The sequence below is a fragment of the Vanessa atalanta genome, chromosome 4, assembly GCF_905147765.1.
Source record: "Vanessa atalanta chromosome 4, ilVanAtal1.2, whole genome shotgun sequence".
NCBI classification, from domain to species: Eukaryota; Metazoa; Arthropoda; class Insecta; order Lepidoptera; family Nymphalidae; genus Vanessa; species Vanessa atalanta.
The window spans coordinates 3,155,131-3,169,119 of record NC_061874.1 but is presented as its reverse complement, the minus strand read 5'-3'; the positions used below and the strand labels follow the sequence as shown (position 1 = coordinate 3,169,119).

At 32.3% G+C, this 13,989-nt stretch overlaps 1 protein-coding gene across 3 annotated transcripts in view; it reads left to right on the top strand.

Annotated features, from left to right (window-relative positions):
• LOC125077595 (nephrin-like) overlaps positions 1-13,989 on the top strand; it is a 224,493-nt gene that overhangs the window by 121,952 nt on the left and 88,552 nt on the right. The gene's annotated exons all lie outside the window — the stretch shown is intronic.

Sequence of the window (13,989 nt, the reverse complement as noted above, 5' to 3'; positions counted from 1 at the left end):
AATTAGAAGAAAAAGAAAAAAAAAACATCTACCTATATCTTTCAAAATACTTACGAATAATCGAAGTGTTTATATGATGTTCTATTTATTTTTCGTCAATATTACGCGTTTGCATGTATCATTCCGCTTTTTGCAGGTATAATTACTAAGCGATCACGCGATCAGCCAATGAGGTGCCAATCTGAGATAAGCTAATTACTATCGTAACAGATACTAGAATTACTCGGCTAATGTTACATTTAACGGTCTTGATATTCGTAATTCAAGATATACGGTTTTAATTAAAGTACCGTACAATTTACTCCATGCGCTTGCATTGCAAGCGATTGAATAAATTATATTATTAACAAATGCATTTACTCTTATAGTAAATGTTTTATCATTTATAATTGCAAAGCAATGTAATAATATATAAATACGAAAGTAACTCACTCTGTGACCTCTTCACGCTTATAGCTGATTCGATTTAGATGAAATTTCGTATGGAGATAGTTTTTTATTTTTATTTTATTTTTAATATACAACATCCACGGGCTCACAGTTGCCCGTGCCTTTTTTACATTTTATATTGGAAGACGTGGCCCACACTGACATTTTTTTTTTCAGTTTAAAATAGATATGATGTGATAGTTAGTCACTATGGAGATAGTTTAATACTCGGGGAGGGGGTAAATAGGTCGTGACAGTTTGTGTATTATAGGTAAAGTTTTATAAATTTCGCGCGGGCAAAGCCGCAGATTCGGCTAGTTTAATATAAGTATTGACAATATGATTTATAATTGAATGCTTTTTTTTTTTTTTTTTTATGTCATAAGGTGGCAAACGAGCAGGAGGCTCACCTGATGGAAAGTGACTACCACCGCCCATGGACATCTGCAACACCGGGGGGCTTGCAGGTGCGTTGCCGGCCTTTCAGGAAAGAGTACGCTCTTTTCTTGAAGGTTCCCAAGTCGTATCGGTTCGGAAAAACCGCCGGCGAAAGCTGGTTCCACAGAGTGGTTGTGCGAGGCAGAAAATGTCTTAAAAATCGCGCTGTTGTGGATTTTCGGACATCTAGGTGGTGCGGGTGATATTTGGAATTTTGACGAGATGTCCGAAGGTGAAATTCAGCAGCCGGGATTAATTCGAACAATTCCTCGGAACATTCCCCGTGATAAATTCTGTAGAAGATGCAGAGCGATCCAACATCTCTACGCAAAGCCAAAGGATCAAGCAGATCGGAAAGGGCTTGATCGTCGATAATTCGAGCCGCTCTACGTTGGATACGGTCAAATGGAAGGAGCTGGTACTGGGGAGCACCCGCCCAGAGGTGAGAGCTACAATGAAAATATCCACTGATGAATATGTCATGTTGTTTCTACCTATAATTGTAGTGTCTAAGGCACTCTTTATAATGGAATACAGAAATACAAACATTGCTGTTTTGCGAAATAATAACTAGGAGGAGAACCGATGCTACTAACTTTAATTATAGTTAGTCCTGTATATCGTTCAAGTAGAATTTAAAAACCAACTCTATGGGTTAGTTAGTATGGTTTATTTTAAACAAATAGTATTTGACGACCTCCGTGGTCGAGTAGTGTGTACACCGGTGTTCATGGGTACGCCACTCCGAGGTCCCGGGTTCGATTCCCGGCCGAGTCGATGTAGAAAAAATTCATTAGTTTTCTATGTTATCTTGGGTCTGGGTGTTTGTGGTGCCGTCGTTACTTCTGATTTCCATAACACAAGTGCTTTAGCTACTTACATTGGGATCAGAGTAACGTATGTGATGTTGTCCAATATTTATTTATTTATAGTATTAATTTAATAAGCCAATTGTTCCTTGTTTGTGCCCACGATATTAATTTCAATATTTTCGTTAATAATTAATAAAATACGAGTTCATTTTACTTACCAGTTAAGAAGGTTGTATTTGAAAAAAGAACTGTGTTATACCCAAATATGATATTAACATATTATTACATTAGCAGCCCGTAAATGTCCCACTGCTGGGATAAAGGCCTCCTCTCCCTTTGAGGAGAAGGTTTGGAGCATATTCCACCACGCTGCTCCAATGCGGGTTGGCGGAATGCACATGTGGCAGAATTTCGTTGAAATTAGACACATGCAGGTTTCCTCACGATGTTTTCCTTCACCGCCGAGCACGAGATGAATTATAAGCACAAATTAAGCACATGAAATTTCAGTGGTGCCTGCCTGGGTTTGAACCCGAAATCATCGGTTAAGATGCACGCGTTCTAGTCACTGGGCCATCTCGGCTCTCATGATATTAAACTTTTATTCTATCTAAAGAACAATTATAAAGTAACATCAATAATATTTATATAAATTCCAACAATGTGAGTCGAGTAACAAAGTTATTTATCTATGGAGTTATAATATAGGTCCAGTATTCTCAAGTATTTGTTAGCAACAAGTTGGACAGTTAGCGAACTTACTGAAGTCACGGATTTCTGTCGAGATATATTTGTGGTAAGATGAAACACAGATTTATTCACGAATGACCTTGTAAGTTGACCACTTAGCGAAGTATTATAATTACACATATTTAGGAGTAGGGATTTTTGCAGGCCCGTACGTACCACCCACTCATAATTTCTTAAACAAACAGCAATGGCGTATTCTGGCTTAAAGAATGAGCGACCTAATGCAACTATAGGCTCAAGTGTCATAGCATCTTAATTCCCACGGTTAGTCCCATTGGTTAAAGACAAAAGAAAATCATGACCGAAAACAAACTTGTTGTCAGTTCCAACCATCTTCAGTTTAGATATTGTGCTTAAAATTCACTTATCATGGTTGGCGGGAAATGTACGTTGTGATTGAAAAAAATAACGCCACACTCATTCTGTACACATCTCCAATTCCTGTTTCTTATGAAATTTGAAATTTTGAATATAAGAGGATTTTATATTTGATATGGGGAAATGCTAAAAGTCTCATATTTTTTATCTGTTTTTGAGAGAGACCAGCTTTTTGCCTGTTTTCGATGGATGGGAGATTTGGCCTAGAATTGGAAATTCGTCAATAAGATAAAAAACTGCTATAAAATTCCAAAGTATCGTGGTTTTATTTTTTGTTATAAATTTATAATATGTACTCATCTCCAATTTCTCTTCCTTACTGATATTTTGAAAAGGAATTCAGCTCTAAAAACGATTCTAAGACTACGCTCGGGTTAACAAGCGTTTGCCTTAAATATTGACAAAAAAAAAAAAAGATTATTCACGGTGTGAGCTAAACATCGACGTTATTCGCTCAATCGAGAATTGAATATCGAATATTAACTGTCAAAGTGTCTGTAACTGACAACCGGTTCCGATATAAGTGTCTCCCTCAGACTGAATAAAATACATTATTCTGATCGGTGTCACCATTTATATCAATTAAATTGTATAGAAACTAGACGAAAACCCCGATTTCGTTCGGGTGAAATAAATAAAAAATAAGTACGGTTGCGATTATCAAACATCGATATTTTCTATTTAGGTGGTGAAAACTAACATTAATCATTCTTTACGCAGCTTTCTGAATGCACTCATAAACGTCAAACGTGGCCACCCATTGAACTGTCATGTCATTGAATTTCATGGATTTAATATTGAAAAATCTCGAGTATACGAATTTTGCGAATATATGTGTTTTGTCGACTAAAAATCATATTTTTTTAACGATCAATAATTGTGGATAAGTTTCGATCGGGATCTTAAGCCTGCACGAAATTAATATAAAAGATAATTGTTTAATAAAATCATAATAAAATTTCCAAGAATTTTAGTATTGTACATTGATTAAATAATTTATTACTTCAGAAATAGTTATGTAACTACTAAATAAAAAATAAGAATAAATTATTAAAAGAGTTACTACGTAAGATGGACCTCGAACGTCACCGCAAAACAGGACCTGATAATCAGAAAGTAATACGCGACATTGATTATTATAACACTTAACGTGATACGCTATTTGAATGAACATAGTTTACGCTTAAATGTCAAATAGCTTAAAACTAATAGCTTGTGTTACTTTTCCTTTTGACTTAAATAATCTATATTTGTCTTTAAAGGTCGCTTTATTTTTAACATCTTCCCTTGTCATTTTGTTTATAATTGTTTTTTCAATATTGCGTACAATTAAGAACATTTACTTCATGAGGCATACCAACGTCAAATTCCTAAGTGATTACTAGGAGTGCACACTATAAATTATAAATATATTATATGTGTGTGTATGTTATAAATATACTCGTATCGTATGCAAACATTTACAGGAAGACGTATTCAAATTTCGTCAATGATTGGAATATTCCAGTAACATATTTAAGGGATAAAGTAAGAAAATTGATTAGATTTGATTTTGACTTCATTTGATTTATGAGTGAGATATTAAGTGATTTCTTGAAAAATATCTTTGATACTTTTTATGTGACTTACAATTTTCCATATACGAATCACATGTGTAACATTAAATAAAGCAAATCACTAATAGATAATCCAACAAGCACTATAAGCCGATTATATTATATGCAAATCGGTAAATTATACTTAGTGTAAACCTGCCATTGATACAAACATAAGATACATACTCATATTAGTGCTGATATGAATAATTATATAATTTAACAAGTAATTTTGTCAGAAGTATGTTTTGATTACTGTTAAATTTGTTGTTATTTTAGTATAATTTACTAATATTATGAAGAGGTAAAATTTGTTTAACTAATGACCAAATTCGAAAATTGCTTTTACTGGGAAGAAGTGTGAAAGTGTTAGTGCTAGAGGCTTTTAACATTTTTTAACATTGACAGCTTGTAAATTTTCCACTGCTAGGCTTAGGCCTCCTCTCCCTTTGAGGAGAAGGTTTGGAGCATATTCCACCACGCTGATCCTATGCGGGTTGGTGGAATACACATGTGGCAGAACTTCGTTGAAATTAGACACATGCAGGTTTCCCCGTGTTTTCCGTCACTACCAAGCACGAGATGAAATGTAAACACAAATTAAGCACATGAAAATTCATTGTGGCTTGAACCCGCAAGCATCGGTTAAGATACACGCTTTCTGACCATTGGGCCATCTCGGCTTTCATTCTCGGCTTCAAATAAGGAGCCTACACGTTTCATAAAAGCCGGCTACGCACATGCAAGCCCCCCGGTGTTGCAGATGTCCATGGGCGGTGGTAATCACTTTTCATCAGGTGAGCCTCCTGCCTGTTTGCCACCTATAGTTGAAAAAATATTATATTATTTTCTTTATTAATCAATTATACCGCTGAGAAGGCGAGGTGGGTTGCTAGCGAGTGATATTAATATAAGACAGTATTATATACCTTTGTGTGTACAAGCTGTAATGTCTCTTAATTTAATACACATATGTATTAGTTTAGCTTAAAGGTTATTTTTATCGTAGAGTAATTTTAAAAGCCATGTTATTATATATGTTGCACGATAAACAAATTTCATTAAAATTTTAATTGCACTGGACAAATTAAACCGACATACTAAATAATCCTAGTCGCTGGTTCTAGTTGATTTATTCTTTGACATTGAATTAATTTGAGTAGTGTAAAGAGTTCTAAGCGACGTATAAATACTTTTATCTTCTACATATTACTATTCAGCTATCATTTAGTGAAAACACGGAGATAAATTTAGATTAGGTTTCACCGAACGAGTCAATCAAAATTACAATTTAAATAAAATTGGTCCGTGATTTCGCCTAAAGTTGAAACGATTGACAAAATTCGGTGAAATTATAATGTCACTGGTGCCTTTGACAATAACTCTGCGGCCTGTACAACATTATTATCACCATTATCAGTTTTGTCCATGAATAACGACACAAAGGCAATGAAATGATCGGTAATGGCTAATTCGATAATTTGCCAAATTACCAACTGACTATCATGTCAATGTACTCGATTACCTTTTTGTTCGAAATTAAAAAAAAAACCCCTAAAGACGATTAAATTTCAGCGATGTACTATCAATATCTAGAGTTTCATCTAACTCAAATCCAATGAATTTTGATGGAAATTTTATAGTTTTAACGATACGTCCATTAAAGATTTCGTGGAATTTATGTTTTGTTTCTAATAGCAATTGAGTGGATATAACTTAGTCATAATATATATGAAAAAAGAAATCCTGAACATGAAATAATCCACCCTGTATATGGAACTAGTCATCTCTTAGGATATACATACATACATATAATATGGCAAACATTTTACCAACATGGCTAACCTTCGTCAGAGTCAATTCAGACAATCAAAGCTATGAAAAACCTTCGTATTAATATATAAGTTTTACGAACCTTTCAACATTGAAAGTAAAATAAGATTTAAATTATAAAAAAAATATTTCTTTTAATATGATATTATACATGTAATTTTTAAAAGATTTTTTTATAGAGACTCAATACATTATGTCAGGATATTTTAAAATAATTTCTATTTTTTTATTATTTTATTATATTTTAAGGTTATAAGACAATAAATATATATACATGAAACTCAAATATTTATTTAGCCCTTATAATAGCTGTAGTAATCGTAATATTGTATCAATTAATAACTACAATAAAACCACCGGTTCGGAATGTAGATTCTACCGAGAAGAACCGGCAAGAAACTCAGTAGTTACTCTTTTTCAATATCCAAAAATACATTTATGTTACTTAAATACGATTATACTAACTTTGTGTATATAATACTAACTTTGTATATTGATAATTGCAAAAACACAATTTATATATTCATCAATAATTTAACAAGCAATAACAATTATACTATATCACAAAAGTATATCGTACCTTAAATGTTAACACCTCGCTGCTCCAGGAAGAGTAAAGAGTAATGTAGTTCTACACTGAGCTTCCATCACTTATATAAGCCTCACTACAAATCACCTGACTCACAATAATGAACAAAAAAGTCAAAGTACCCTCTCATGTAATATCAATGTTATCAATACAATTCAAAAAATAACTTAAATTAGATTATTGTTTAAAACATACAATACATAGTGTAAGCCTTGTTTGTAATTGTCTAATTATTTATTTATTTCTTACTTAATCTGACAAGTTCATGATATTTTGGTATAAAGCTAGTTGTAACCATAAGTTAATAATATATATACGTATATATATTATTTATTCGTAAGTACACAAAACACGATATAAAACTCATATCACTCATAAATTTTACTAAAAAATCGAACTTTAACCAAAAACTGAACCGAAAATCGAATAACATCGTTTAATACAAATTAAGCTATAAAAAAATACATGTGTTTTACATAACCTTTTTTATTATTATAAAGGTATAAAATAAAGTCTTAAGCTTCCATTCATTCGCACCTTAAATTATGGGTTAAGGTCGAGTTACTTAACACGAAACTTCGACAATCTCGATGTTACTTTGAGCACGATTTCTTAAATTCTAGTATAAATTTTTCCTAACCCGATATTATACCGCAACGATACTGTAACGTGGTTACTTATAATAAATGTTTGTACTTTGGAAATTTATTTCCACCAGCTATTTGACACGACTTTGAACGAAAAACTTTACTTATTATATTTATGTACAATATAATGAAATACATTTTTTTTTACTTTTATATAATATAAATAGACAATGATCCATCTGATGGGAAGTGGTCAGGCAGTAATAAATATAAATCATTTTTTTAAAAACAGCAATGCGCCACCAAACTAGGTAGCTAAGATGTCATGTCGCTTGTGCCTGTAATTAGACCGGCACACTCTCTTTTTAAACCAAAACACAACAATATCAAATATTGTTGTTTGGCGGTAGAATATGTTATAAGTGAATAGTTCCTAGCTAGAAGTTTGCATGAAGTCCTATCATCAATTACAGTATTTAATGATAATAACTATCGAGCAAGATCTTTCATTTCAATTCTGCCTATATTCTGATGATAAAACTATAAAATCTCTAATCGGATGTTCGGAGGATGAGTGAGCCAGTGTTACTACAGGCACAACATAAAATCTCAGTTCTCAATGTTGGTGGCGCATTGGCGATGTAAGGAATGGTTAATATTTCTTACAGCGCCAATGTCCATGGGCGGTGGTGACCAATTACCATCAGTTGGCCCATTCACTCGTATGCTTACTAACCTATACTATAAAAAAAAATCTAAACGCTTATTTTGTATTACAGAAATACTTCATGTGGTTTATTTTATCTTGATAGGACTTTACACACGTACTCGTGTGACAAATAAATTAATCCAAATATTTACATTTTAATTGCATTATTTTATTGTTTTAATCGTACTGTATGAACTTTTTTATTAGCAACAGCTAGTCGTTTTTACTTCTTAGCATTTGTGACAATTCAGGGCAAGATTTTCGCAACTTCCGAAGTAGTCAAACTCAATTATTTTACAGCGATTTCGTAATTATTATAGAATTTAATAACTTTACGTACTATTGACAGTTTTAAATTAGTTTCGTTATAGTCGTTTTAGTTTCAGAAAATTTAGCTAGGATTTTAAATTACATTTTGGAAGGTACTAAAGGTAGGTACGTACGCACTTGTATTTTATTCATAGTTACCAATACAATAATTACAATTTGTAATAAAAAAATATTTCCATCTAAAACTTGTACAACGTATGTTCTTCATATTATATAAATATTATGAACGACGAAATATTCCCGCGATATATGTGATTGCTATTTTCCGAGTAACAAGTCTGTTTTTCCGAGAAGTTCTATCTCTTTCGTATTCAATGCGAATAAACGAGACGATAGATAAGTGAGAGTTTGTATATTAGAACGTGGACGCATTAGTCAACGAAATAAAATTACGGGGTAGCGCCCACCCCAAGTAAGCTAGGACAATTTTATAGGGGTCTACACGCAATATTCACAATATTTTATTTGCTCGGTTCACTGTATTGAACGAATATTTATATAATATGGTTGCGTAAAACTGAAAATTATCATTTTAAAGTTAGTAAACAAAAGCCTGGGTAATATGAATTCTGGGTGATTTTTCTACTTTATTTACTTTTCATTATATATAATTACATATTTGCATGTACATTAAAGTAATTTCGATTTTACATGATAGGTCGATGAAACATTACCAAAAGTATAAAATATAGTCACTGACAAAATTTTTTTAGATAATTCACATAAAAACTAAATAATACCAGTCCGGATTTAATCTAGCAACTTCCAGTAACGATTTACTAGTGACAAATAAAATTTACTAGTGAAATAATCCAAAGGTATATTACAAAAATGCAAGGACAAATACCATCGCGTATGTAAGGTTCTCATGCTCATAATCCGAACGGCCGCCATATCTTGAACACAGGACTTCGATAATATATGAAGGGTTATAAGCTAACAACTAGACCGGAAGTAGTCATTAAATAATGATTACGCTGCTTGGCAAAATAAGTCTATAATTTTTGAATTTTATAAATATACATTATATTTCAATTTTCATAGAGATTATTTACACGTTGCGTGTGAACCATTCCACCAGGGAAAAAACCGCTAAAATATTACATGATAAGGTCTACTAACCGTCGACACACATTACACCAAGGTTAGAATTACGAGTATATGGTGAAATATATTATAAATGATACTTTTTTATATTTATAAACGTTAATCGTTTAGAAAGCAAGTCAATAAAAAAATACACACACAATGTTCGAAAAGACTTAATTGTAGTGACCAAAAATCAGTTCAATAATAAGGAGATATTAGTACAAGCAGCGATTTTAATAAAAAATGTTTTAATGTTAAATCAATATATAATTATATTTCTTCGTAAAATTTTATACATACATGAGTAGAGTATAATTAAATATATTTATTTACATAAGAATTATTAACATTAAGACCTTAAATATATACAAATATTATGATATAAAAATAGTTACTGTACAAATCTGAACTTGCTTTGGTAGCAAGAATGCTAGCAGCATGTAGCCGTTGAATCGCAATTCCGATCCTATGGGTAACAAAAGAACCAGCCCTCCCGTCACCAGTGGAGGCAATAAGGCGAGGTGTTATACTTTTAATGAAACCTTTTGCATTACTACTTTAAGGGCCAAGTGATTCAACATCAAATGGGACAAAAATGTAATTTGACTTAAGACACGAACATTTGTATAGTACATAAATACATGCACAAAAAGTAAATCATAATATAATAAAATCATGTTAAAAATATAAGAACTTTTAAGGTGCCTGTAGTTATAGAAGCTCGCTTACCCAAATAGCCTTAAGCACTTAGGTGTTATTTTTTTTTTAAGTAGTTGTATACTTTCTTAATACAATGCACATGTAAAATATTTAAAATGTATATGCTCAAGACTACGTGACTACGCTACAAAGCAACGTCAAAATGTCTTTTATAACTCCAGAGCCTAAGGATTTAGCACAACGCAAATCCATTAGGAGTCTCAAAATATGACCCAGATTTCAAATCCTTTTCAAGTCCTCAGGCACCTATCGAACGGTCTAGTTTCGGCAACAATATTGTGTTTACGCTTTACTCGAAAATATGGCCGTAAAGAATTCAATAACGCGAACTAGGACCTGCGTTCAAAGGTAGAAGGTTTGGAGTAACGAAATATGAAGCCTTAGCAATATTTAATAAAATATGTTTAATGATGTGAAACCTTGGAATTTGATATTAATTATTACTTTTGAACGCAAGGCCTTTGCGAGCAACGTGAAATGTACGTAGGTTATTTTAATTTTCATCTTGCCCGTATGGGATATATTAATGTTTATTTTTGATGGTGACTCCGATATGATGATAATGACTTTTAAACAATTAACAGTTCACATTTAAACAAAATAAATATTACTAACTAAATTTTTCATACTATATCAACTACATTTTAGATGGTCCATTGGCCTCATGGCTTGTTTATCAGGCTGGTATCCGAGTTTGAGTCCGTGTATGGTTAACATTAGCAGCCTGTAAATTTCCCACTGCTGGGCTAAGGGCTCTTCTCCCTTTGAGGAGAAGGTTTGGGGCATATTCAGGGTTGGTGGAAGTGTATGGTTAATTACAAAGTAATTAGCTTTTCCTTATTATAGTTTTTTCCTTTTCCATTATAAAATTATTATTTTTGTAATATATTATTATTGGACAGTCACTTAACTTGTGTGTGGCCATTACTCAGCCGAGATTTACGTCCATCAAAAATACAAAAGCAGTCCTTCCGCAAAATATTGTTAAGAGAACGTCGTATATAAATAATAGTCAAAATCTCTCGTCCGTCAGTTCTCATACGTAGGGATTATACGGCATTGCGAATGTAAGCCATGTCTACTTCGCAGACCCTGCGTCAACGCTTTTTACAAACAATGCTCAACTGCGGATACTAAGCAGCTTTAAATTTTATTATGTCGGAATATGAGAAAGAATAACATGACGTCACAGTAAGACGCCACTACACTATCGCACTATAACTTTTTGCTTGCTATGAAACTCTTTATTTGCTTAGGTTTTTTTTTCATTGGCTTCGGTACGCGTCTAATAGTCTGCCTGATGGTAAGTTGTTAACACTGCCGAAAGAAATGAACAAGGTTTGAAATTTTAATCCATTATTATGAAGACAATGTGCCTTAGGAACTGAGATGTTATGTGCACCCGTCAAACCGGAATACATATTAAGCATTACTACTTTGTGGTAGAATATTTGATGAGTTGATGGTACTTTCGCACACTGATTTGTATATCTATAATGATATCGGATAACTTCTGTATTAACTAGAACGTAGTTTTCAATTAAAACAAATCCAATAAGTCAAAAAAATCAATGAAGTCGTAACAACCGAATAAACGTACATTCGCATTTGTAATATTCGTTAGGATATTTTATATGACAACCTGCCTTCCCTTTGCATCCTTCGCATTATAATCTTTTTTTTTAAATAAATATTTGACAACATCACATACATTATTTTGATCCCAATGTAAGTAGCTAAAGTACTTGTGTTATGGAAAATCAGAAGAAACGACGGTACCACAAACACCCAGACCCACGACAACAAGAAACTAATGAACTTTTTCTACATCGACTCAGCCGGGAATCGAACCCGGGACCTCGGAGTGGCGTACCCGTAATAACCGGTGTACACACTACTGACCACGGAGGTCTCCAAAACTTATAACCTCATATAACCCCTCTGTTAGTAGAGTGGACCGCATCTTGCAATTGGAGTACGATAGTATTAAAATAATATATACAAAAATATAGAAAACAATGGACATTAATTTTAATGATAATTTCAATTAATTAAATCGTTAATAATAACGCTTAGTTGTGAGTAATCGCTTACTCTGTTCTTTTTATAATGTTTTGTATGTTTATATAAAAATATAAAAATAGCCTTAATATCTAAAAATACTCGTTCCTTTATTTATAAAGACAATGACAGTAAAAAACAGACGAATATATACCAATATTATATAATGATAAAATGAATTTGTTTGTATGTAATATAGAGGGTAATCTCTAGAACTAATGTCACCATTATTTATTTATTTTTGGTATTTCTGATTAATACGGATTATAAATTATATTTATACTCTGTATCGTTTTCTTAATTAATAAATAGCACCCGTGCGACGCCGGGGCGTTCGAAGCTCGGGAACTGATTCCAGATAATTTGTAATATTATATTATATCTAATTAGACTAACACACTATTTTTTTTTAATAGTAACTCCACACCTGTCTAAATAACACTAATTAAGTAATAGAACAAGATGTTCCAATATAAACATTTGCTTTTGAGATACATTAGGTGAGGCAAGTGATCACTCATAGTCAAGCAATATTAGCACAAAATATTTTCTCCTGAATATTATAACGTGTACCAAAAGGCAAAATAAACAGACGGGCTTTGTTTCCCGTCGGAGTAAGTACCACCCTCATCAATTTTAGTAATATATAATTCTATATATTACTATGTTCTCATATATGGGGCAATATCCAGTTATTCAAGAAGCGAATTGTTTTTTTACTGATGGCAGAAATGCTCACCAGTCGCAACTCAAAATAGTCTCAATAAAAACGTTACGTGAGTTTTGACGTCTCATGTATGTGACATTAAAACGGCTTGTAGCTTCGATTTTTCGACTACTGATTTTCGACACTGAGAAGATTCGTTAAGTCTAAGAATCGAATAGAAAGGGATACTTACAGGCACAAGAATACTTGAAAACTATTATTAAGGTTTAAGGTTACAGAAAATATCGTTGTGTTTTGGAGGGAAGATGACCACTTTCCATCACACACCATTTACGGTACTTTAAATTAAAAAAAATCTATACATTAAAATAACGGTGGATTAAAACTTATTTTTTTCACTCCCTACTATTTTGGCTCTTCAGGTATGAATCTACGAATATTGTTTTATATACTTAATAAAAATATTACATCGGTTATTGTTCAGATTTAAACCTGCTTTGATAATTTCCCAAGAGCTCTATCTATTGAGCCTAATTCTTCAATTCTTATAAAAAAGTATTTATTTAGTTTTTCTGTAATTTACTATGCTTCAAAATTATTTATCTATGGATTAGAATTACCTAATATTGATTAAGTTTAAGGGCGTTAAACTCAAATAGAATAAGGGCGAAAACAAAATACAAAATCATTTCCCGAAAATTCCCATCAAAAGCAATAAATTCGACGTATCTAAAATATACTTTAAACAAACTATACAGAGCAAATATAAAAGATACCTAATAAAATTAAATACAAAGAAATAATGAAACCACCTACTTACTTACATAACCTATAATTACCATAAATTGTTCTATTGTTGTTGTTATTTGTAATACACACACTACTACAACATCAAAATGCTTACAATATACGCACACTAACAAAAAAATGTAATATAATATGATCAATTTTCATATCACAAACACACTTAGAACAGTATAAAACGGCACTAAAGGCATGTTA